The 25,265-nt window shown below is 42.2% G+C and overlaps 1 protein-coding gene across 10 annotated transcripts in view; it reads right to left on the bottom strand.

The window, feature by feature from the left end:
* Positions 1-24,819, bottom strand: part of mef2cb (myocyte enhancer factor 2cb) — a 69,062-nt gene extending 44,243 nt beyond the window's left edge. For 2 of the 10 annotated variants that reach the window (XM_006784114.2, XM_006784119.2), the window contains exons 1-2: positions 24,530-24,817; positions 17,348-17,484 (exon numbers count right to left, since the gene is read on the bottom strand). The gene's annotated coding sequence lies outside the window, so the exon portion shown is untranslated. Of the gene's footprint in view, positions 1-17,347; positions 17,485-24,529 lie in introns of all 10 variants that reach the window. The other 8 variants (XM_006784112.3, XM_035905238.2, XM_006784113.3 and 5 more) reach the window with 6 other exon arrangements.
* Positions 24,820-25,265: the final 446 nt, after the last annotated feature.

The following is a 25,265-nucleotide window of genomic DNA, read 5'->3' as shown; positions in this document are numbered from 1 at the left end:
ATGGAGGCGACAGTGTACAGAGGTCTGCCCTTCATTTGGGCAGCTGTACGTCTCACTCAGCACCAGGAAATGCAGGCCTTGGGCCATCAGAGCTGCAACGCAGATAGGTAGCCATCCGTCAGAGCCAGTACGGAGACAGGTGAGAGCCATCTTTCCATAACCTAATGCTGCCTGCCCCAAGGACAAAATGATTTGACACGATGCGTCAACCCCTCTGTTTGAAAGGAGGCCAAGGGCTGTAAGCAGCAGCTGCTAGGCCAAAGGTAGATGAGCAAACAGGCCCACGCTAAAGCTAGGTAAAGCTAGCTCGACAACAACAGGGAGAAGGACTGGCTGTTGTGGCTCAATTCTCAGCAGCTTTTTGTTTTTTGTGACTGTGACTTACGAACATGAGAGATATATAAATACATTTTGAGGACCGCGGCTCGCCACAAACATACTCTTGAACCAAGCTGGAAAAAATGGTATCAGTGAAAAAAGGAGAAGAGAAGAAAAAGCAGAAGCATAGGCAAGCCACATTTTGGAGAGGCCCCGGAAAGACTGGAGTGAATCACCATTTCGTACATTCAGTCTTTCCATGGCCTGAGCATAAGAAGTGACAATGGCTGAATTAAAGCATAATGCATAGATAGAAGTTATATATTTAAAAAAAAGAAAGATTAGCTTAACAGAGGTGACAAAGTACCCGACAGATCAGTGTACGGTGTGAGAGGCTGAAATTAGAGGTATCAAAATGGTTTTGAATATGGAAGTGGTGCTGATTGTGGCGATACACACATCTGATGTTTAAACACAAATAACTTCACTAGGTTTCACTTTATCATCACCACCACAGTTTCTTTCACTTCTTCTTCATCTCTCTCTCCCCCTCTCTTGCCCTTCAGTCAGCATTAACCACTGTCTCAACTCGCATGTTTCCACGTTTACCGAAGGACCCAGGTGCGACCAACTGCTGACACCAAAGGTACAGGAACAGAAAATTAATGCACACGCGTGCTTAAATGACCACACTGTCACAGGACAAGGTCTGCATGCACGGATCAGGAGTTACATGCTTATCTGGATTTAGAAGAATACATGCAAAACCATAATGAACAATAAGCCAAGTGTAACAAAATTGCAGTAGAAACCCTTTAGTGAGCACACCCAGCCCCCCACAGGAACAGCCGGGAGTCATGTCACTAAGAACACAAAGCACTGACATATTCACCCAATTATGTACTCTGCCGAGTATGACAATGTCTCGGGATGTTAGCAATGTTCTCCAGTCGGAGGGGAGGGGAGAAGGGCAGAAAGTGTGTGTATGTGTGTTTTGAGTCAAGAGGTTTCAAACTGAAGCTAAGGCCTCATTACTGTAGGGGCTATGCTTACTCCAACCCTGTCTCCTAGGATTGAGGTTTATATATACAAGTAATTTCTAATAGTGAATACATTTTGAAGAAAATTTAGCCCCAATCATAAGAAAGAAATAGCATCTGTTTGGCTGGACATGTCAGTAAAGATTTAAAAGTTAACCCGGTTCCTTTATTTATCTCAGCCGCAGAATGTAACAGGTCTTTGTCTGAAGCAGGCTTGTTATAGAGACAAACCTTCGTTTCCCTTGACTACGTTAAAGTTACTTCATCAGTCTGTTAGAGGACAGTGACTCATTCTGGATAAAAACTCAGAAGAACAGTTGAGTACTTGGCACTCGCTTATCTCTACCAACACGGAGACGGTCATCAACCAAGGGACCTAAAACACTCACACAACAGCTGTAGCTGAACTGTATACGACACAGAGCAGCCAGCGTAATTTTAAACATATCATGCAGCCATTTCAAATTAAAAGTTATTTTAATAGAAACAACCTATTATTTATTTACTTTGTTTAACTGAGGCTTTTATTGTGAACATGCAACAAGATTAAGGTGAGAGACGGCTGGCCAACATTCTGGGTTCGGCCTTTGTTCCTGTCTGCGGCGGTGCCCGCTCAGCAGACACAGAGGCACGGCTTTAAATAGAGCATCCTCTTTTAATTGAGGAAATATTACATTAATCATTTTTTATGTGTATTTTTAGATACTAGCAAAACGTATCGATCTGGTTGAACAGAAAAAATGTCAGCGCCGGTTAGGAGGTCTTGCAGCACTCATAAAAAAATACAGCTCTTGAACAGCTAGATTTAATTCGCTCCACATTGAAAGCGGTAAAAGAATTTGCTCCAATAGGATATAATTTCTAGGGCGACACGAGTTGCTGACTTATAAGATACAGACAACTTCCCATAGCAGTCGCGTGCCCCAACTCTTCACCCCGCACTGTATCAAAGCCACACATCACGGTGAAGACAATCCACTGATGATTTCATCACACCCCCCACCCTTTAGTCTTCCTCTATGCCACAGTATTCTAATCACCCTAATTAAAAGCTTTGTTCATTTAGAAATCTCTGATGACAATTTGTTTCACTCTACCCTACAGCAGTGGTGGCTGTGAAGAGAGGAGAATTAAATTTGATCTTGTGACAGCAATTATTAAATGCTCCCTCCTGGCCTCAATTAAGGCCTTCAGGCTAATGCTAACATGGCTAACCCTCACGCAACTGCAAGGGGCCGAGTGCAGTTTTTGTTCACCAACTTCATACTGTCACCCAGTTTGTTTGTGTGTACATATATATATGTGTGTGTGTGTGTGTGTGTGTGTGTGTGCTTCAGTTTGGTAGCTATGGAAATGAGAAGTCGCTTATGGGCTGTTATCTCTTTTGCATTTTGTTGATGGGAAGAGGTAAATAGAACAATTTCCCTTTTTGAGGTTGTTGCAACTAAGTCAGCATGTACAGACAGGCAGACCTATGAGGAAGTTGTGGAATTTACTATTTTTCCTTTTCTCGCTTCATCAGCAAATTTAGAGTCCACAACGATACCATTATATAAAACGATTATAGTTTTGTCCTCCGCGACGAACGAGCGCCGGAGCTGACGGTACATCGGCACCTCTCCCGTAGCTGCGATGCTCCCAGCAGCGTTACATGTCATGGTCACAGCCTTGCGGAGCTGAAATGGGAGCCACAGCTCCGCTTTGACTCTATGCACAGTGTGTGGGTAATTTGCAGAGAAGTAGAAGGTTGCACACTTCAACAAGCATGTCCTTCATAGATTCGACCTTCTGTTTTTCTTTTTTCTTTTTCTCTTCCTCCGGTCCCTGTGCTCTGCTAGGAAACCAAGTAACCTAGATCATAAAGTAGGGAGAAAAAGAGTGAGTAAGAATGAGAGACAGAGGTAGCAAAAGAGACCGAGAACACGAAACAGCATGACAGACTGGCAGGAGACAGCCACATTATTACACCCTACCACTAACAACACTTAAAGAACACACACACAAAAAAAAAGAATACAGAACACACTACTTGGATGATGTCATTTTTTTCTTTCTTTCTTTCTTTCTTTTTGTTACCACAAGCTGATTGTGCTGATTATTGGTGAGCATTGTTTCCCTGTTGATGCTGAGCATCATTAAACAGAGATTGTTCCATTGTAAGTGTTTGTTTAAGCATGGCTGGTTTAATGTTTCCAGGCACTGCCTTTTCACCACAGACACACACACACACACACACACACACACACACACACACACACATGCCGCTCAATGTAAACCTGAGACACAAGCTGTATGTGCCGCATCTATAATTTATGCTACTACTGGGCTTTTGTTTTAAGCCTCGAACGTAAAGAAAGCCGTAAACGCGAAAGCGAAACAAAGCACTGAAAATGTGTCCAGTCTCATAAAGAAAAGAAAAACAATACATACATATATATAACGTGTAACGTGCACAACTGCGTAACCTGGCTGGGCTTTTCCACCACACAGCCTGAACTCTTCCGCTCTCACAGAGCGTTACAGTTCCCAGGGGAAGGGTGGTGGCGGTGGGGTGCATGAGGCAAAAGGTTGTATGGAGTGTGGAGGGCGTGTGGCGGCATACGGTACCTACAGATCAGCCTCTGTTTAGGGGAGTGGCTCCACCAAGGCTCGAGCCAGGCCAGACCCAGTCCAAGCCTCTCATTAGTCATCGGCTGGGTGCCGCGCTCCTTTTTGGAGTGGTTAAGGGGGAACTGGTGAGGGTCTGGCTGTTCCACTGTACTCCACTCCCAGCACCATCACAAACCGACCTCATCAAAGTGAGCGCTCGTAATTTGTCACAGAAAGCAGCCAATTAACATATGTTAAGGGAGGAGGGAGGACTAGGAGAAGGGAGGAGAGGGTGAGTGAAAAAAGATAGCGTGTGATTAAAGAGTCTGCACAGCTGCACAACATCAAGATGGCAAAGTGAGGTTTGAAAGAGACCTCAGACCCAGTAATCTGATAAAGCATACTGTTACTTAACCCTCATAAGCAAGAGCGAGAGAGAGGGACAAGGAGAAAGGGGAAGAATGAAATAATAGAGACAAACAAATATTAAATTACTGCTGTGAATCTACAAGCTTTGGCAGAGTGCCTCTGCTCTCAATATGTGGCCGACTGCGAAGGCCGCTCTATCACACAGAGCTGACCACTCCCGCCAAAGCGCCACTGCCGTTTGACCACACTCTATTTTTAGCTCAGCGCTCACCATTGTCTTTGACGTAGCTCACACTTACGCTAGATTCTGCCAGGAATTTTTTTTTTTGTCCTTTTTAACTCTTTGTCTTCCCATGAAACGAAAGCTGTTATTTCATTTTTCATTTATACTTTTTTCTTCTTTTTCTGTCACAAAGTCTCATACAAGTTGCTTACATTCTGACTTGTTTGTTTGCTTTCAAATTCTTGTTCCTCATGGTTGGTTTTTAAACGTGCAGCGCGCCGATAGTTACGCATGTGCGAATGGCTGTGTGCGGCTGCATGACTGCGCCTCGGCGAGCGCACGCGCGCGCGCGTTTATGCGTCTGTTGTTGTTGTTGTTGTGGGGATGTCTTGTGAAGTGAGCTGTGTGATATTCTGCCTTGTTGTTGGATACGGTGGCATGCTGAATGCATTAGCAGCGCGCGCTGATGCCATTCTGTGTTCTGTCGTCTTTCAGCCACCTCTGCCTTGTCTCGCTCTCTGCGGCGACTGATCACACGTCTTGACAAGCGAGTTTGGGTCGTCGTCTGCGTCGCCATCTTTTTCTCTACGTGGGCTTCAAGTTTTTTTTTTGTTTTTTGTCTTTTCGTTTTCCACCGGGGAAAGGAAGAGAAGTGTGGAGTTAGCTTTAAACAAATTTGAATGTTAAGTTGTTGGGGAAATCCCCTGAATAAAAAAAGACAGAAAACAATTCTTTATTCCTTGTATAGTTACTTGAGAACATTTAATTATAAATGATTTTTTATCATCATCATCATCATCATTTTTAGCTCGTTTTTCAATTGAAAATCGGAAATGAAAATGCATAAACGGATGGCAGAAAAGCAGAACAGGCACTCTATATAAATCGTGACTTGCTCCCCCCTCTCTTCTTTCTCTCTTTTGCACTCTTATCCTTGCCATCGACCATCAGTCGTTATTTATTTATTTTTTCCTATTTGGGGAAATAATGGGCTAAAGTGGCGGAGCGGAGGAGCAGAGGAGTGTGGGATGGAGGGACAGTGAACAGAGGGGGCAGAGGCGGGTTTGTGTTTTCCTTCGCTGGGCTTGTTTCTTGGTTGAATTTTTCTCCTCTCATCGGCTTCGCGAGCTGGTGGATCAGTGAAGGACCTGGCCGCCTGGAGAAACCACCACCCCCACCCCTCCACCCACTCCCTGCACTCAAATCCCTCTGCTGTGAGCACAGCTGCACCGTTCACATAACCTCGCATGTCCCCCTCCCACCCTACCCCTGCCCCTCACCCCCTCCGCTAATGATAGCAGAGCACGTCCCCTCCGCAAGGCAACAGCTTTTTCCACTTCACGTACATACACACATATTCTGCTGTGCACGCCCTCAAGAGCGCTGGACACATGCATGCACAGACCAGCGGGCACGACATGCCCCTTTTTCCTTCTTAAGGTTTTTCCCTTGATTTTTTTTTTTCTCATATCATTCAATTCCCCCCACCCTCCACCCCTCCACTCCTTCTCTGCCCTGAGAAAAATCCCCCAGCCTTATGACCCAATGAAGGCCTGAGAACATGCACAAGAAAGCACACACAGATACACACACACACACACTTAGATGAACCCTTTAACTGCAACTGCCCATTTTTCTCCCTCTGTACAACTTGCCACAGCGAGTGACCTGCATCACAGCTGTGTGTGGGAATCTGAGTAGGAGGGTGTGTTTGTAGGAGGATTGAGTGTGTGAATGTATGTATGAGCACATACCTGGACACGTCAGTGTTCACACCACATATGCTGCGTCTATATTTCTGCATAACTGGCTGGGCTATATGCTCACTATATGCATGTATTATCTGCTGCGGGCCCGCGTGCGTGCACGTAAGCGGCGGAGGAGGGAGGTGAGGGCAGTTCTGGCCTTCTGCAGCACCTACTGTGCATTATTCCAAATAAACAACTCATTACACGTGTATTTAACCAAGGGGAACTGGCGAGTAGTGGAGGCTAATCCCCGTCATCGTTCCCAGCGTTCCTTTTCTGATGAGGCTACAGGGAAGTGGAGCCCAAGAAGGTTGGTTGCTTGGTCGGTGCAGGAGGAGGAAGAGCGAGAGGGGAAGAGAAGAAAGAAAATCATTTGAGTTAACTTCCCACAAGTGCCTTTCTTAGTTATAGTATCCTTTCTCCCTCTCTCTCTCGCTCTGTCTCCTGCTACCCTCTCGCCTTCTCTCCGTTCTTCTCCCTGTGGATTTTGCATTGCTCTTCCTTGTTTTCGACCATCTCTCAGAACTGGGTCATCGACAGATTGTGCGGCACCATTTTGAAGAACATGGGAGGGGAAAAAAAAAAAAAGCACGTTCTTGCTGTGAGAACAATCCAAGGTTTCTTTAACAAGTACCCCGCTTATCAAATTAAGCTGTCAAAAGCACATTAATAACAGGCAGCACAATTCTCTTCACAGAGAAAGGGGTGGGGGGGGGGGGGGGGGGGGGGGGGTGAAAGCGCATTCGGGAAAAAAAAAAAGATTTCTCATTCGCTGTGTAAAGAGACAGTCAACCAAGGGCAGTGGAGCTTTTCAAAGATTTCTCCCTCTCTCTTTTTTTGTCCCACTTATAATATGATTATGGGGTCCCTATTATGAGGGGCCAAGATGCAGAGTGTCACTCATTTAAAGGGTGAACAATATCTTGGGTTAGAGTGTAGCAGTGATGACACTCGTGTTTAACAGAATTACAGATGAAAGAGCATCCCGGGATAATAATGCCGTTTCAAAAGCAAACAATTAGATATGGGCTTGAGGAGTACGATGCCCTGTAAAGAATACCCGAATTAATCAAAAATAAATGTAGTCATCCACCCACAGAAGTGAGACAGTAAAAATGAGTTTGACCCTGGAAAATGTGAATCTTTGAAAAAAAATAAATGAATGTCAAATGGTAAAATCTAAATAACATCCAGTTCTGCTCCTATAGCTGACCCTATTTATTAAATGCTCTCGTTGCCTTCGCAAATCTGCAGTCGAATGATTCCATAAGAAATTGAGAGTACAATGAGAGGGGAGTGAGGATCAGACTCAAAGTTAGGCCCCATAGGCAAGACATAGAAATGAAATCAACAAGACAACTCGGCATTCAGATGACAGATAAGAGAGCCCGTGCCCTTCCACACATGAACTAACTGTGGAAAAACCCAGTTCTCACACACTCCCCTTAAAATCTTTTACTCTCGACTACATTTGAAAAGAAAAAAAAAGGGGAATTAGCTTGTAGGGTTTCTAATCTGTACGTTACAAAATCTGACAGTGTCGGCTAAGACTTCTCGCACTAAACTGCGAGCCCTTTCTGCGCTTTACTCTAGAGGCTGATTTTCTCACACCCTCATTCTGAGTCCAATCCTGTTTGCACGGGCCCCAGAGGGGCTGCTCTGTCATAGCCTGGAGTGGGCCGGCGGTGGATGGATGTGACGTGGAGGAACTGGGACTCTGCTGTGGGGAGGCTGGAGCCACGGCAGGTATCCCCCGCACTTCCTCAGCTATTTTTAAAACCACGAGTCCGGAGCTGGGCCAAAAATAAAACAGAGGCCATTTTGGCCCATGACAATAAAAGCAAATAAAGATCCCTCACTCGCACACCCTAATGCACACGAGCGCGCGCCAGCGCCGAATATGAGGAACAGAAAAGTATCCACGCACACCGCCAACAAACAACAACAGATAAGAAGTGAAAAAGGTCTTCACCTGACAATGAAACGATATGTCCTGCTATTGAGCATACACAGATGTGCACATCCGCACATACACAACAGACAAAAGTCAATATCAAGGCTGAGCTATTTCTGTAGAGAGCACTATTTAGGAAGTGCGGGCAAAGTGCCAGTATTCTCCTCAGTATCGTCTGGCTGTCATTGCAGTTATACAAACTCACCTCTTTCCTCTCTCGCCCGCTCCTCACCCTTTCCACCCAACCCCTTGTTCCATTGTCACTGCTCTCTCGCTCTCTCTCTCTGTTGTTCTTATATACACACACACGCGCACACACACACACACACCAAGGTTATTTGTTTTTCCACTGGGTCGAACCACAGTGGCAGGTGAAAGCATCTATTGGCAAGATAAAGAGAGTGGCTGGTGTGAGAGCACAAGGCCTCACTCTGCCCAGCAAACCTTGAAGTGAAGCGCCGGGCTGGAGTTTCAAACAAAGTGCCCCCTCATTCATTATACATGCAACTGCACTGAAAATCTCCTTCCGCAATGCCATCTTCTTCACATCTCTCTCTCTTTCTCTCCCTCTCTCACTTTGCCTCTCCAGGCCTCTCTCTCTCTCTCTTTCCCTCTATCTTCTTCCCTCTCTTCTCACATCGGCCCTCTTCGTTTTCTCTCATTTTTTCCAGACAGAGCATCCATAAAGTATGAATAAAATTAATGACATCACGAGCCGCACTTTGGAAGAGCCACTGTAGGAAAAAGCCATACATCACAGTGCAGAAGGAACTGGGCTGAAATAAGAAGAAGACAGAGAAAGAGAGAGAGAGAAAAGAGTGCGTGAGGTCTACGCTGTTTCGCTCTTCACCGCCTCCAGGGCCTTTCCTACTGTGTGCTATAGTGTCTTATTAAGTTTGACTTCAGATGCACATTAGCTGAAAAAGTTTAAACACTTTTATTATTGTTCAGCTTTTTCTGCATTTCTTTGTCCCGCTTTATCCTTAATTCTTTGGTCAGCTGAGCAAACTACGTTTTCGAAACAGTCCCGTGTTGCACATTATTTCATAGCCTGCCCTTTGGTGTGGGAATGGCACAGATGACAGTGGAAAGAAACACTGGTGTGGGCTTTGGCAGGACACCGGCTGGTTAAGCAGTGTGCTCTGCAGAAAAGGGAGAGCACTGAGAGCATGGATTCTTTTCTTTTTTTTTATTCCCCAACTTAGAAAGTGTTAACGGCATTTTCAGCGACACAGAGGATCTCCTGATTTTACACAGGTTGTCCAGATTTCTAAAGCTGTGGTGACAAACAAGCACAAAATTTGAAAAAAGTCTGCGATATTCTTCCTTGGAGCACAAAGAGAGAGACAGACGTATCAGTCGTGCCATCTATTATTGGATATTTACTGTTGCGTTGTTGTATTGAAAAAAAACAAAACAGCAACATCACATAAAAAGCCTGACGGGGTAGAATTCAAGTCCTAATTCCTCTGAATTCGGTGTGAACACAAGATCTGTTATAAATATCCGATCGCGACGTGACGCTCAGCGGCAGCGCGGATGGGGAGCGGTGGCGGCAGCGGCGCGGATTGTGGCAGCCGAGCGAGCAGGGGGTTTCAGATGGATGCGAGCTTGTGTGAGGCCAAGGCACAGAGCTACCTCTGTGTGTCTCACAGGACTCTGTTGCACAATGACTCGGCTATGTTGCAGTTGTGACAAAGATAAATTACAGCGACTGGAAAACATTTCTACATTTTTTTTTCCTCACTCTCCCCATCCCTACACCTTCTTTTTTTTCCTTTTTTCTTTTTTTTTCTTGGCATTGGGTGGATTCCAAATGCGTCCCACACCAAAGGAATATGGTGAAGGTGGGTGGGGGCATCTCTCTCTGAAATAATATTAGGGCGTAAGAAGTTGCTCCTAACTATTTACGGGTCAGGAGCAGGGTTTAATCAAAGAAAATGCCTTTGGCTGCTACATTTCCATAAACAGACAGGAAACACTTCTCTGACAAACTGGCTTCTAAAAAATCTGTCAGATAAATTCTGGTTTCGCCACGTAACGGTTCAAGTCGGCATTACAGATGTCGTTACCTCTAAAACTGTCTGCGCTGTGCAGGAAAAGAAGAAGAAAAATTCTCTCAGGATTGAAAGTTGGGTAAGTCTTGGGAAGTTAATGTGCCAGTTTATAAGCCTGAAAACTCTCATTTAACTCTCATTTGAACATTTAAGTCTTGATGTTGGAGGCTTTCAACCTAATTGGAATGATCTCATGTTTGGACAAAGAAACCCAAACTCTGCTCTACTCTAAATGTTTCTCTTTGTCTTATCATTCAGACTCCTCTGCTCCTGCACTCCTCCAGCCTTCTCGCCTCCCGGGCGTCTCTCTCTCTCCCTGTCCAAATATTTCAGACAGCAGGCCTCAAGTATGGTGAGGTGTTTTGGGTGTCTCTTTAGGTGGGCTGCAGCTGATGATATGATTGTGCGGTCAGCACTGCCGAGCACAGACCACCCAGCAGGCTGCTGCCGTAATAATGGCCAACAGGCCAGGCAGGAAACAGGAAACAGGATGAAGAAGGGCAGGACATCCTGTTCATCTAGATCACTGTGTTAAACATGACATCACGAACGCATCGAGATCTTAACGGAGGGTTACCTGAGCGGAGGCCGAACACTTTGTCGGCGTGCTCTTAACTAACCTCTGCTCAAATAAATTTCAATCTGCGTTCTCTCTGCGCGCGTATCTCTCTCTGTTTTCATGTGCATCTGTCTTCTCAGTTTGCCTTTTCAGCCCTCACACTGACACTGTTTTCCAGACTGCTCCATCATCGCAGACATCAAATCCTACCCTCTTCAGTGTGAGAATAAAGGAGAAAAAGAAAAACAAGCATTTTCATTTGAATATACACCAGCAACAACCTCACAAAACTCAGACGAAAGGAAAAAAAAAAACACGTACGCACACAAAAGCACAAAGATTCCAGCGCACGAATACACAGAGACAAGACGCAAAGTTGAAAACGCACACACACACACACACACACCTCCCAGACACACAGCACACACTGACAGACAAACACACAAAAGAAACAGCAAACACAAAGCACAGCACAGCCAGAAGTCTACTTTATGCAGAAATATTCTAAAGTGTGTTTTACAATACAATTAAACATCAAAGGCTGATATATTCCTCTGTGATCTTTAACACCCCAGTGAACAAACCCCACACACCCCCATCCACTTACAGCATACAGAGAAAGTTGCTGAACGTCACTGCTAATTACTAGATAGAGACAGAAGAATACTTTGCATCATTATGCAAAAACCAGGACATATTCAAATATATGCATTCAATCCACCAAAAAACCATTCAAGGATTGCATTATTTACTTTTTGATTTGTGTGTGTGTGTGTGTGTGTGTGTGGTAAGTTTTATGAGTAATTGCAGCTCTTATGAGAAGATACACAGACAGTGCTCCTAAGGCAAAGATGCATTTGGATAAACATTTCTAACACGCACAACAGTTAGGACAATGAAAGCGAGATCTGCTTAAGACGAGTAAATAAACACATGGTGAGGTTGAGCCCTGCGTATTTCACTGGTACTATAAAACGTATGAAAAGAGAGAAAAAAAAGAAAGAAAAAAAGAGAAAAAAAGGAGACTATTCCTCCCATGCAGCAACTAGAGAACACCTGCCATGTGCAATAAACAGGAATACAAGAAGCCTTTAAGTTATTATAAAACATAAGCATTTTCATCTGCTTATAAATTGGCAAGAAGAATTGTTTTCTCAACAAATGCCTTAATATTTTTGTTATTTATACGAGGCAAATTTTACTACACACACAGCCTGCACTTTATTGCATTACATATGCTGCTAAACCAATTAAACGTTTTCACATGCGGGATACACAAGGTCGTCTCTCAGCATTATAAGACGTTTTCTTACGTTATGAAGCATTGCATGTGAGGTAAATACAAATGTCGACATCTGAGTCTTATATCAGCCTCTCATTTGAGCCAAAGGGCATGAAGTCCACTTAAGAGCTCTTCAATATCTACCTCACGATCTTGCCAACCGGCAATCTGCAAATGAATGTTTTACTGATGTTTAACTGAGTAAACTCTGCAAACTTCTTCCAAAATATTTGAAGCCATTAGTGAAAAAAAAACAAAAACTTTAAAGCACAGCTAAAGGGGCTTTTAAACTGTTTGCTTAAACATAAATACATTGGTTGTCTCCATTAAGGAAAAATGTTTTCATAGATCTGGTTTTCCATAAGGTGGGGATCTTTGAAATGTGCCTCTTGTACAGTATTAAATGTCTAAGTGAGCAGAGATCAGGGAGCACAGTGGTATAGTTTACACCTTTTCCCCCCCTGAAGATGGAAACTTGGTAGCAGGAATAGAAGTTACCACCAGTAAAACTAATTTATGGGTGTTAAATTACACATTTAGAAGCAATATATTAGGCATTTCAAATGACAAATATTTGCTAATTATGCTGATTTTGTTGCAGTGCCTTGAAAACACATGGCATTACCCTGACCGTGGCATACAATGTGTTCCCTTCCTTCACTTAACTAAAGCTTTACTGAGCCCCTGGCGTACAGCAAAGTGCCCTGACAATCGGCTCAATGCCCTGGCCAATCACAGAGACACGTGACCTTCTAATCCCTCTCTGTGAGAAGGGTAAGAGTGTGTTGTCGCTGTTGGTTTTGTGAATCAGCGCCTAAAGTCCCAAATGATTTGTCAAGATGGAGAGGTCTTAAGAGAATAAGAGAAACAAAAGCAGCGCAGGCCAAATAGTGTGGGTGTTGATGCATGTGTGTAAAAGTGTGTGTGTAAGGAGGGAGAGCGAGAGAGAGAAAGGAGACAGAACATGCTTTTGTGCACCTGTGTGTGTTTGCGCACAACTGCATACAAGTGTCCATGTGTGTGTGTGTGTGTGTGTGTGTGTGTGTGTGTGTGTGTGTGTGTCCGTGTGTGTGTAGAGGGTCTCTTAGATTACAGAGCTTGGCTGACAGACTTCTCAGTGTGTAATCGTGGGTCCACATGCAAGTGCTCACCTTCCTCTGAGCGGATTAACCTATCGCTAAATCCCAAGAGAGCAACAGGCCAGACAGAACAACTTCATTGACGATAGTCAGAAAAGGAAAGCCACACTTATGATGTTGTTTTCTAAAATATATATATATATATATATGAATGCAGTCTGACTTTTTTAAGACTAAAAAGTTCACATAAAAGTTTAATAAAGGGTTACTGGACAACTGGACACCACGTTCCCTTCAGAAGTTCTTAAAAATCTTAAAAATTGCATACGCCTTAAAACACGGAGCATCTCTCTTTTTTTCTGAAAGTGAACTGAGAAATGCAGTCAAGCGGTACGCAGTGTGTTTTAAACGCACACATTAAATAAGCTGGTATACAGCTACACACAGAAACACTTTTACCATTCTGTAAGTGCCTTAAAATACCTCATTTACATAGCTGTTATTTTAAAATTAATTTAATAGTTTAATGAATCTCAAAATATTCTCTAAAAGTTACATTAATTATATTTAATTTCAAGAAGTTATCACTATATTAAAGCCCTGTTCATTTCTTACTTTTTTAAATAATTTATTTCACAGACAAAACTGTGTTTCAGCTTAAGAACTAATTCAGCCCAATATAAGTAAAGAGATAAACGTTTATCCTCACATTAAGCATACGTTTTTTTTGTCCACAGCCAACTCAATCCCAAAATCTATCTAAATGAAAATGAAATGTAGAATAGTAATTTTAAATGTCACTGCAAGCCCGAGTTTCTCTGCACATTACATGGTGGGCCTCGTGTCCGCACACTTTAAGTGTAAAACAAAGAATCCATTTTTAGCTCCAAAGCTGAAACCTGAGAAAAGTTGCCACAAGTTAATTGTAGCCTCGTGATTTTTCCTCTCATCGCAACAGGTTTAGTTGAGCAACGTGAGGCTTAACCAAACTCGCAATATGAATTTAATCATACTTGCTCTCTTGTAATAAGTCAGTCTCAGTCACAAAGGCACAGAGAAGAAATTATAGTTGAGCCTGAACAGCCAAACCTCCTCTAAAACACTGATTTACAGCACAGTCCGCCGTGTCGCTCATCTACATAAATTTACATCCAAATAAGTCTAAAAAAATGTTTTCCCCTGTATTGCAGCGAGGATATGATTAGCTATTTATTTGATAATTATCAAAGCTTCCTACATAATATACCGGTTTAAAGTTTAGCACGGCATAATTGCCATCAGTTCACCTCAGTTTAGAACGTTTATTTCGTGCGCAAAGAATATCCACAAACTAGGATCACTGTTTCCCTAATCTGTTGCTTTGATGGAAATCTGAAATGTAAAAACTTGTGCATCTCCTTTTGCCTTTATAATTTTGTTTGAGGTAGACTGAACGCTACATTTTACAACCCAAATGCAACTTTTCATATGCCACCCTGCCCAAAGGCGCAAAAAGAGGGCATAAAGTATAGTGTTAATGTGACCAGCCTGTTCATTGGCTTCGGGACTGTGCGCCTGCATGTGGACGCGAGAAAGCTGCACAAGGTCGACACAGCAGTGACACCTAAAATCACCACACGGATCTCCTAATACACCATAACCAGTGAGTTGATGTCGCTCGAAACTATATTACATTGCTGTTACCGGCACGAGTCGAAAGGGGGTCACAACAAATCAATACACGCAGTTGCTGTACTTTGTCAAGGGACACAACGCGCATCAAACTAGACCCTCAAGTTTCCCCTTACGGAACATTTCAAATAAAATAAATAATATATTTTTTAAGAACCATACGATGGAGTGAGGTGTTTGCCAGTGAGTGCCAAGTGGTGCAAGTGCGGTACTTACTTTATCTGAAATCTTGTCCCGAGTGAAGCGAGAGAAGGCTACAACAAGCGGTCCGCCGGGTGTTTGGTCCGGCTGTTTGACAGGAAGGTTGGAGCCGCTGCTTGATGGGGGACGGAGTTCGCCGAGACGCACTTAAAATCCAGGAGCGCAACTAAGCAGGAGGACGGCGCCGAGAGGGAAAAAAAGTAACCTACAATACGTGGTATGAGTCCCTATAATGTCAGAGAAAACTACCCCTCTCTCTCTCTCTCTCTCTCCTCTCTCTCTCTCTCTCTCTGATCCGACAGAGCTCGCTCAGGAGGCGCTGAGGACGCACCGTCTGGTCTGCTAGTGCGTAGTACCGGTGAGCGGCGAGGGACTCGGTGGAGCGGCTGTGTTGGAGGTGGTGCCGGTATTAGTACTGGACGTCTGAAGCTTAATAGTGATGTTGCGAAGCTGTTTCTGTTCCTCCCCACAGTCCCGACCAAGTCTTTCCCTAAACCTTCTGCTCTCCTGCGTGAAGAAATAATCGATTTTTTTTTCTCTCTACCCCCTTTTCTTTTTTTAAAAAAACTCCTGAAAGGGGGCGGTCTCACATTTCCCAACTCCAATTTAATAAACGAGGCGAGGCTCTTAACGCTTTATTATCGCGCCAGGCCCGACAGAGTGGACACAATTAATGTTGAGAGAGGACCGCTAGAGGAGGAGGAGGATGATGAAGATGGGGCATGTGTTCTTTAACTAATGATGTCACGGAGAGCACCCCGAGGTCTGCAGGCGACAGCATGCGATGAAACCCGTACCGCGAAAGTTGTGTTTCGCTCAGGCAGGTTAAGTTTTCAGCCTCTTGTTTCACATCAGATGCCAAGTACACCAAAACTTAAGTCTGTCGTAGCAAGAAGCAAAACACTTCAAGTGTTTCAGCACCTTTAGTTTTTTGTTTTTTTAGAAAATACTTAAAAAAAAGACTCACAATTTTCTACAAACACACACTCACAGATGATCCAACATCACTCATTATTTTAACAATAAGAGTTTAAGATTAATTATCACATTAAATGACATGATTCTTCCCTCAATGCAATTTCGCTGGAAAAGTAGGAGCAACTTTAGCAACTCCCGAATAATGCCATTTTCTAATTCTCAACAATTCCTTGGATGTCTGCTCTGCCTCCTTTCTCAGACGCTCCAACACTTTTGCACATCCTGCACCCCGCCAATCATTCTTAGGGACCCAGCTATCTCCTACAGATAAGCCCTGACAGAGACAGTAAGCATTGGGGAATTGCCAAGCCTTTATCCGTCCAACCAAATGATTTCAAAACATCCACTCTATTAGTGTGAAGATAACAATTAGAACAGCAAGTTTGCCACTTCAGATAAGACACAGACAGGCAGTGCATTGGCTCTCTGTACAGAGATGTATACCAGATAGGCCTCATAATACCAGAGTTCTATTATACTCACATTATATGGGTGCCGTATCACGGTTTTAGGATTTTTAATGGCTGCCCTGAATGGAGCTTGTTACGCTACAATACACCGTTAGGCCCAATTGTTGACTTTATATCAATTTAACATTGAAAAAAGGGAAAACATTATCACAGGCTTTCAAAAGTTTCTTTCATCCTGATATTTTAACAAACCAAAAAAAAGAAAAACACTTATGGTCTATATACAGTTAAACAACAAACCCTTTTCTCTTTATTAGCTTTGCACTGTAAAAGCAATACAGACTGCGTTGTTGTGTAAATAGACACCGACTGACTCCATAATCTTCCCCTTCCCTTTTGAAGTTCACCTACGACGCATAAGCTATGCACACAGTCAGCCACCCAGTCAATCAGTTATTCAGTCAGTGAGGGTAGGAAATGGTAAGACATCAGGTAATAAATAAATCAAGCTGGCTAATCTGCTTGACGGGTGAACATTACAGCCTGTAACCGAAGCCGCTGGTGTCTGATGACTCTGAATGCCACCTTCACATCACCTGACCCTTTAATCTTTAATAGCATTTCCTCTGGTCCCTAGACCTCCATAATAATCAATAAGGTGCTGTTGGACACAGCAGGTTCATAAACGCGACACGGCAGATATCAACGGCGTTACATGTCAGCATGTATGAAACGGCGAGTTCACAGAGTCACAGTTTCAACAGACGTGACTTCCTCCTGTCAGACTTCTTCTGGTGCTCGCACCTGACAGTTGCAGTAAGTCTCCAAAATATATGGATAGCTGCGGGTGCTTATGTGATTGTACATACCACATGCAGTGTTCCTTCTACTTCTTCTTCTTCTGTTCGTGCCCTCCCTCTTGTAGCTTTCTATGCTGTTTGCGAGAAGTTCACTGAAGAGGTCCTTTCAGTGTTCCCAGTGCTTGAGGTCGTCATTTGGTTAGCACCTGAGAGGAGAAGCAAAGTAGGCAGGCACGGTGAGAAGAAGAGTGAACCTGCCAGTGAAGTGCTTACTGCTTCTGTGTAAGAGTAGGTACGTGCACATAGTGTGCAAAGATCTATGTTAACATCTGTGTAACGTGTGTGTGTGTGTGTGTGTGTATGATAGCCATGTGAAACACAGAGAAAAAAATGGGGGGATGTGGAATACATTTGAATGGTGAAAAATCATTAAATGAGGCAAACACTGGCTCATGCTTATTCATAAATGACTGACTTGTCTACGGGGATAAACCTATGGTGAAACCATACTAACAGCCTCCCTCAGTTCTCATACATTTAATGCAAAATAGGGAAGACCTGCTGTATATTTTGCTCTTGAGACTACTGAGCACAGGGCTAAGGCTAAATATCTATATCTATATGTATTATATACAGCATTATAACCAGGCTGATATTAATCCACATTGCAGAGCTGAAGATGTGCCACATTGTGCTATTAAAACTGATAAATTTAGAGTTAGTTACACAATGACTGTGTGCAAATAAGCAGAGCGTAAGTTAAATATTATATGTTTTGGCATTTGTGTTATCTTAAGACAAACTATTTTCTCATTAATCAAAATGAGCGAAATTATTAGTTTCTTGCCATCTGAAACTTTCCCAGACCTGCTCATTAGCCATTGTCCCTCCCTCCTACATGCAATCCTGAACTTGTGTTCTGAGGAGTGTGTTTGCGAGTGTGTTGGAGTGTGGGTTGACAGTCTCATCAAAGCCTGGTGGAGGAAAAAAAATCAGTTTAAGAGTTTGCCAAACAATTATGTAATTTCAAAATATGTCACAGTGTGCATAAACACACACTTTAGGCTTTCGGGTAAATTCAGTTTCGTGAGGTTTGGCTTCGGCTGTGCATAAAAAGTGAAACAGGGGAAACTGCGACTGGATCTTAAGTCAAACATATAAGTGCGGTTTGCTGATATTGATCTTGGTTGGATTGTTTCTTAAGCCTCTCCTGGCAGCCACTTCACAGCATGTGTCACACGCACGCACCGAACGCACACGTGCAGAACAGCTTGCCTAAAAATGTATGTGTGCGCGCACGCCCGTTTGTTTTTGGTAACAGAGGGAGAAAGAAAGAAATGCCTCTCTCAAGCAAAAGATAAACACAAACACATTTCCAGGGCAAACAAGAACAGCCCGGGCTCAGTGCAATCTGTTGTCGATCATGCTCACGTGAAAACACAATCTGCCTGTCACAGTAGATGATGTTGTCAAGCGCTCTGCCTCACTGCTCCTGAGAATTAGCCAGCGATTACAGAAGCACTACGAAACACGCAGAGTATTTGTTGTATGTCGGATATGTCTGAAGATGCTTGCAGCTTTATTTGGTATTTACCGCTTTCTCTTCCTGCACTCGTTCCCTAATGAATTTTAGACACGTTTGTTTTTTTGACAATAGATTGATGCTACATGATGTGACGACCAAAGGCTTCACAGAAAGCACAGAAAGACCTGCAGGCCAATTTAACTCACATGCTCAGCTGGGAATCCATAGATCTCACTTTTGCAGGTGGAGATGTCTTGTGGGTGTTTCAAGGGCAATCACAGCAATATTTTTTGACTCGGTATATAATGCTAAAAATTCAATGCATATTTATTAAAAAATTTTTTTTTTATTATTCTTATTCAGCCTTATTGAAATGCATCACATATTATACTATATCATTATAGTTAGGGTTAGGGCAAACCTAGATTGATTAAAGAAATTTGGAAAAACAAAACAAAACTGTATAATAATTAAAACGTTATTCATAATTGTGAATCATTTTCACGTGCTATGTGTATGTAACGTGACAGTATACATTCAAGAGCACAAATATCGAGGAATCCACAACATGATCCGTTATTTTATACAATTATTAAACTATAATGTCATTCATTCTTTGTTCATTTGAACTCCTAGTATCTAAGCCATACAGCCTCACTCAGCCTCAACATCTGGGCTCTGTTCTCAGGAAAAACACACCTGCTTTAGAAAATGAGAGACATTCCCCCGCTGATCTGTGTTTGGTCTTTGGGTAAGTCATCTAAAGCGTGGTATTATAAATAATTTGAAGCTCCTTATTAATAAGTATTATAATGAAACTCACAGGGCAATATCATCAGTAATTATAGTCGAAGGAATTGTACTACAGTACTTTATAATTAAGGGAGCAAAGGTTAGAAAATCAGGTTTAATTAACTGAAATCATATTTCTCCTTGTTATAATATATATAAAACAAAGAGAGTCATATAACCATGAGGAAGTATTTATTTGCACTTACGAATGTTTTTTTTTTTAATATGTGAACATGCAATTCAGCTATTAGGCAATATCTCCTTGTTCATTTTATTTCTGAAAGAAAGCAGCGACGCAGTTCTGCCTTAACTTGGCACTCATGCCTCGAGGTATTTTGCCTCTGCAAGAATCAGTTGTATGCAAATGTAAAAAGACTTGATCAAGATACACATATCATATATTCATTTCATCTACATCATAACTTTAGGTCACTATTGTATCACTTTACAAGAAAACTGTTTTTTAAAAACTGTTTTGTGAAATATTCCTACATCCTGTAGTTTTACTTGTTATATCTTGAAATGTAATAAATAACAAGAGAAGTGACCTGCTATATTTCAGTGAAACTGTATACGGTTTTAATTTTAATAACACATTTTTTTCCTACCATGTGGCTACATCTTTAATAATATCTATCATCCAAAACTGCAATGGCTATATAACAAGCCCTTAACAAGCAGTGTCAGTCAGAGACAGCTCGGGTGATTTGCATGTGTTGCGTTTAACCAACACTATTCTGTCTGTACACCTTTCCTGCATTATGGATGAGGCACAAGCTGAACAACAAATTCTCCCTTTGTTCTTCTTGATTCTCTGGTTACATCACAGGAAACGCTCCATGGTCCTGTCTGCGACTGCACCGGCACACTGAGACACAGCGATGCTGGGCGCGCTGTTAATCAGACCTGTTGCTTCTTCGCTTTGTTATATCGCATCTACGTGGGCTTTTCGACACGCAGAGACACAGACCACAAAGCAAGCACGTCTTCCACATATTTAATTCGAAGAACTAACCGTGCCACCTGTCGAATGGATGATAATAAACAATTTCAACAAGATGATCACATTGGGAAGAAAATAAAAATAGCTCACGTCGACTACAGAGGTGATTATTCAGCCTTGATACCTGCAAATTGACTGCCAGCTTAGTTTATTTACAATCAAAATGCTTTAATGTCACATATATCATTAATGTGACAGGTGCCATCAGTGTGTGCCATCTGCTATATATGAACAACACAGTGTACAGGCACTGCAATTAAGTGTGCTGCCTGCAGGGGAGGTCTGCACCCTTCTTAGGGGAATGGAGAGGTTTAGCACAGGGGTTAACTGGAGGTGTTCTCTGTGCCCCAAAGTTTAACCAACTTTTTACCCTAAACTACTTCAACACGGTTGTCTGTTTAGGCATTTTAGCCAAGTATTTTTTTAAACAAATATTAAATATCTCTAACCGCTATCCCACAAATATTTTAATTGTTTTTAATTTACTTCCTTCATTATTCTAATCCCTGATGGTTTTTTCTCTCCCTCCTCCTCCTCTCCCCGTGTCTTCTTTGTGCTTAACTGCCACGCTTACTGTCTGTATATCAAGGGCTCAAAGTTCTCTTTGTCTCCAGCAGATTGCTTCGCGAGAGGGAGGAAAAAGAAACTCACTTTCTGCTAATGATTTTTCCTCATTTTGAATGGTTGGAAAGTAATTCCCTATGAACTGCTCCAACAAAGGCACAGTTATTCCATTGTTCTTGCTGCCCTTTCTCTAATTGTGCCTATAAAAGAGAGATGCCAGTGATACTTGTTTTTTTATGTCTCAGTTCAAGGGGTGCCCACCGGTGTTTCCTGAAGTGGTGCAAAAGCTGTTTCTGAAACAACATTATTAGTGTTAAATGTGCGGCAGTGGAACAGAGCCCACGTCTGAGCAAAGTGCCATGATCAACATGTCAAAGAAGAAATGTGGACTTAAATTACAGCTGAAGTTTGGCTCTGTTATGTATTTGTAAATAATATTGAGCGTAACATGTGATGGGAGACAGCTGTTTCTTTCTTATTTAACCATCAACTATGGTTTCTTTAAACCACATCCATGATCGCTCCCTGAACTTAAGCGCATTTTAGAAAGGAACTGGCAAAACTTGTTCTGCTGACAAAGGAGGCAAATCAGAAAGTATTAATACGGGTCACTGGCATTGGTGGTTTAATTAGAGGCAGCAGATGCAATATAGGTGCATGCTGAGCAATAAAAGTAGTTTTTAATACTGAAGAATAAGTAAAGTTACATTATTTTTAACAGAATATTACAATATAAAGAGTAATATAAAGATGATCCTTTGTAAAAAGTTGCACTTGCACTTCCTGAATAACCAAAACCAGCTGCAATGCATCCAACTACAGCACGAAAGTCTGCAGTTAGCTTTGTTTTGATTTCCCATAATAACTATTACACAGCAAAAGTCCCTCCTGCAGCTGTTGACCTCAGCCAATTCTCTTGACAATTAACAATCATTCAGCTTGGCTCTGCAACTTCTCCCACACTCTCACCAAGCAGCTGATAGTGTCTCACTGAAAAGAAAAGCAACTAGAGTGGAATACGTTGTGTATCTAAACGAGGATTTCCCAGCTCAGATGTATGATAGCGAGGCCGACCATCGGCGCAGACCTGTGTTACACAGTAGAGCTTGGCAGACGAGCGGCGATGTCTAAAGCTCTTTGTGCCTCCAGGATCACCCCCAACTCATTCTTATTCAGACATGATCAGAGGAGAGGCAGGCAACTGAGATTAGCTGCAGATCAAAAGAGCTGCCTAGCGCCAGCGCTCGTGTTTTGTAGATTTAGGCGGCCCCGGCACACAAGCATTGTATCGTGGCGGCGGAGCGTCATACTGTTTTCTGGCCTCGACAGTGCTCAGGGGGTTAGAAGGAAACAGAGTTTTTAAACAGAAGGATGGACCGCTGCTGGAAGTCTTCCAAAATTAAATAATAAAGATAATAAAAAGGGGAATGAAAAGGAAAAAAAATAAGAGCAGAATTACTACGCTGTTACTGTAAGCCATTACAGAACCAAGGTACTTCATGCATCACAATTGAAATCACTCCCATATGTGTAATTGGTCTTGGTTCAGTTCTAATTTGTTTTAAAAATGAAATGCACTTTCTACAGTAACATAGTTTCAGTAACTCGGGAGCATCTGGATCAGTGGTGCCACAAAATAACCATGGAAACTAAATACCACCAATGCTTTCTGTCAGCAGCAGCTACACAGTAACAACAAATCAGCAAATTACTTCTACAGTGTATCTTAACGTTCCCTCTAATTTATACAAAGACACTGTGACACAGTGGAAACCACAAAATGCATATCTGCATTGAATTACCTTCCACTTAACACCAGACAAAGTGAAACACTGAAACTAAAAGCTACATTTTTATGGAAAATTTGTGCTCGTATTATCACTGACCAAACTTTGACATTCACATTTAAGACATTGCCATTTAAGTTAAAAATTTATTAATAATTATAATTGACTTACTATTCATACAACATAAAAAACAAACAAAACAAAACAAAAAACTGGAAGCAACAATGAAACCAATAGCTGACTTGGAAGGTGGAAAGACAGGATGAGGTGAGTTTCAAAGGCAGAGAGGCAACTGCACAAGAGTGCTCACCACCCTACGGAGAAAGAAAACAGTGCGTTTCCTCAACTCCGCTGACCATCAAAGCCATGGAATTCAGGGGCAGAGAAGCAGTAAAGTAAGGACTGCACTGTTCCTGTAAACTGGGTCAAAGTTTCTACTGTTCTGCTTTTTGGGTGAATAATATGACATGTGTGCATGTGTACTTCTCAAGTTTAGATGTATATTAAAAATGAAAAATAAAACTGTTTTACTTTTAAAGTAGGAGTATAATAAAGTTTTATATCCACTGTCTGTGTCAACAGTTGACTTAGTAACGATTTTAATAACTAGTCTAAATTACCCTGAACTTCAAATTTAAAGATATGAAATTCAGAAGCATCAACAAATTTAAATCTAAAGTGGAAACAAACTTAAAAAATAAAACCCTTTTACGCAGTTTCTTTCATCCCCTGGTGAAGAATAGTCCCCTTTCTGTCAATCAAAAGTTTGTCCAGTATGTCTTCATTAGACACCAAAATGGGAAACATACGTTTCATCTGAAGTATGTATTTGCATCTAGTGCAGCCACCTTGAGGGAATGAGTCATTTCTAAAGCAAACAACACTTTAAGGCCACGCTCTTTCTTTCACTGATAATTCCAGATCGTGCAATGAGATGTTCTGAGCAATTACCCATAACGGTACAAGTAACCTAAACTGACTGTGAAGAATTAGAAACAGAGAAACAGCACAATATAAAGTTCCACTTTACTGACTTTAACCATTTTTCTTGCCTTGGAGACATAAAAATGTACACTCTTAAAACTAAACACACACACGCACTTCCAGGAGCCTCAATCAGCTATTCCCCAAGTGCTCAACAGAGGTGATTGGCACCAGCTGGGACCTCGCTCCTCCTACAACACTGTTTGAGATTTTTTCTCTTTTTTTTTCTTTTTGGTGTCTTTCTACTTTTTCAGGAGCAGGAAAATCTAAATGTAAACAGCAGTTAAGTAGGTATTCTAGCCTTGTTCATACTGGTATAGGCACTTCTGTGTTGGGTTACATGACAAAGACATCATTCACTAAATCCTGCGAAGCTATAATGAAACAATTAGGCAATGCGGCTGCAAAATAAATTTCAGAATGGTTTAAATTGTGCAGATCAGATATCCAAATTATGGCTTAATCTGTTAAACATGTCATGACCTGCTGTGCAAAGTGTTTGAAGTTCTGACAGAGACAGGTTTTCCACTAAGAGAATGAGATTCAGACTAGAGGGTGGAAAAAAAAAGTGGAATAGGTGTAATTTATAAACTCACCCGTGCCTTTCCTCTGCTTCTCCAGGAAGCTACACCCTCCAGCACCAGCTGAGGCCCGACTGAATCAAACAGGTAAAAAAAAAAGTTGAAAAAGAGAAAAAAACAAACAAACGTGATAATGGATAAAAAGAAAACAAAAGGCCACAAATGACCTTAAATAGATGTCCTGCATGTAATAAAGCCAGACCAGCTGGCTTTGAATAGAACCCCCAATTTGGGTTGTCTGTTTGCCCCCGGTCTCTGACTGAACTGAAACCAGGTCCGGTTCTTTCCAACCATCTCTACCACCCCTACCCCTCAATCCCAGCTGAATCCACCTGTCCCTATCACTCTTGGGTAAATATAGCCTTCTGAGGGATCAGTGTCACCCCCCACCCCCCATTTCCCCTGATGCATACACATGCCCCAGACCTTTGTCAGCACTGGCATATAAGCCCTACCAAGAATGCTGCCACCTCCACAGTGGCAAAAAAAGACTCCCCTTTTTGCCCCTTCACATATCCACAGTTCTGCTGCACACAAACTTTCAATATCCTCTTTTAATCTTTCTTAAAAGTACGCGTATATATACATATACAGTATATAACTTTACATAACAAACACTCCTACTCTTTGCATAACCAATCTGTGTAATTGTGCAAATAAATGAGCCACTGGAAGAGATTTATCAGCATTGATAGCATCTTGTCCAATGTCAAAATACCAGGTGCAGTGGTATACACCTATAATTTCGTAA

This window comes from Neolamprologus brichardi, chromosome 12, assembly GCF_056152115.1.
Source record: "Neolamprologus brichardi isolate AB-2024 chromosome 12, ASM5615211v1, whole genome shotgun sequence".
NCBI classification, from domain to species: Eukaryota; Metazoa; Chordata; class Actinopteri; order Cichliformes; family Cichlidae; genus Neolamprologus; species Neolamprologus brichardi.
The sequence above is the reverse complement of the archived record's forward strand: the minus strand, read 5'-3'. Positions and strand labels throughout refer to the sequence as shown.